This window comes from Rhinopithecus bieti, unplaced genomic scaffold (assembly GCF_001698545.2).
Source record: "Rhinopithecus bieti isolate Rb0 unplaced genomic scaffold, ASM169854v2 scaffold_13400, whole genome shotgun sequence".
NCBI lineage: Eukaryota > Metazoa > Chordata > Mammalia > Primates > Cercopithecidae > Rhinopithecus > Rhinopithecus bieti.
This window is the reverse complement of record NW_016807991.1, coordinates 3862309-3864222: the sequence shown is the minus strand read 5'-3', so window position 1 is coordinate 3864222 and position 1914 is coordinate 3862309.

The window sequence follows — 1914 nt, the reverse complement described above, 5'->3', positions numbered from 1 at the left end:
TTTTTAATGTAGTCTCACTGCGTCGCCCAGTCTGGAGTGCAGTGGCGTGATCTCGGCTCACTGCAACCTCTGCCTCCCCCGTTCAAGCGATTCTCCTGACTCAGCCTCCCAAGTAGCTGGGACTACAAGCGCATGCCACCATGCCCAGCTAATTGTTTGTATTTTTAGTAGAGACGTGGTTTCACCATGTTAGCCAGGATGATCTTGCTCTCCTGACCTCATGATCTGCCCCTCTCAGCCTCCCAAAGTGCTGGGATTACAGATGTGGGCCCCCACACCCGGCCAGAGAGTTCACTGTTTTGCCATGGACAAACAACGACAATAATAGTAGCAGATAGCTAGCACCTTAGGGATTCTTATGCTCCAGGCATCATGTTCTAAGCACTTTTCTTTTCTTTTTTTTTTTTTAGACAGAGTCTCGCTCTGTTGCCAGGCTGGAGTGCAGTGCCATGATCCCGGCTCACTGCAAGCTCTGCCTCTCGGGTTCATGCCATTCTCCTGCCTCAGCCTCCCGAGTAGCTCGGACTACAGGCGCCTGCCACCACGCCTGGCTAATTTTTTGTATTTTTAGTAGAGACGGCATTTCACCATGTTAGCCAGGATCTAAGCACTTTTCTGTGAATTTATTTAATCCTGAGAGCACTGTAAGAGGAAGATGCTATCAGGATATTAATTTTACTGATGATACCACGGAGGCATACAGCTAGGGAGTGTCAGAGCTGGGATGCCAGCTCAGGCAGTCTGGCTCCAAAGGCCCAGATGGAGAATGGATGTGAGAGAAGTGTCAAAAAAATTGTAACACATTTAGTTAAAAGATCTTCGCTGGCAGGCTGGGCATGGTGGCTCAGGCCTGTAATCCCAGCACTTTGGGAGGCTGAGGTGGACGGATCATCTGAGGTCAGGAGTTCAAGACCAGCCTGACCAACATGGTGAAACCCCGACTCTACTAAAAATACAAAAATCGGCCGGGTGCGGTGGCTCATGTCTGTAATCCCAGCACTTTGGGAGGCCGAGGCAGGCAGATCACGAGGTCAGGAGATCGAGACCATTCTGGCTAACACAGTGAAACCCCATCTCTACTAAAATACAAAAAATTAGCCGGGCGTGGTGGCGGGTACCTGTAATCCCAGCTACTCGGGAGGCTGAGGCAGGAGAATGGTGTGAACCCGGGAGGTGAAGCTTGCAGTGAGCCGAGATCGTGCCACTGCACTCCAGCCTGGGTGACAGAGTGAGACTCTGTCTCAAAAAAACAAACAAAAAAAAGGGAGCTGGGCTGGGTGTGGTGGCTCACAACTGTAATCCCAGCACTTTGGGAGACCAAGGCAGGCAGATCACCTTAAGTCATGAGTTCAAGAGCAGCCTGGCCAACATGGTGAAACCCCGTCTCTACTAAAAATCCAAAAATTAGCCGCGTGTGGTGGTGGGTGCCTGTAATTCTAGCTACTCTGGAGGCTGAGGCAGGAGAATCGCTTGAACCCAGGAGGTGGAGGTTGCAGTGAGCTGAGATTGCGCCACCGCGTTCCAGCCTAGAAGACAGAGTGAGACTCTGTCTCAAAAAAAAAAAAATAAGGAGCTAACATCACTCCAAACAGAGCTCGAGTTCCTCGGTGGCCCACTATCATGCATTCTGCAAGCTCTCGGGACCAGCTCTTCAGCTCTGTGCCCCTGTCCAATCTCCTGTCCCTTTGGGTGCCCTCCTCTTCTTTTTGTTTTGTTTTGGTTTTTTTTTTTGAGTCTCGCTCTGTTGCCCAAGTTAGAGTGCAGTGGCACAATCTTGGCTCACTGCGACCTCTGCCTCCCGGGTTCAAGCGATTCTCCTGCCTCAGCCTTCCAAGTACTCCTGCCTCAGCCTCCCAAGTAGCTGGGACTTCAGGCGCACACCACCATACCTGGCTAATTATTGCTTTGTTTTGT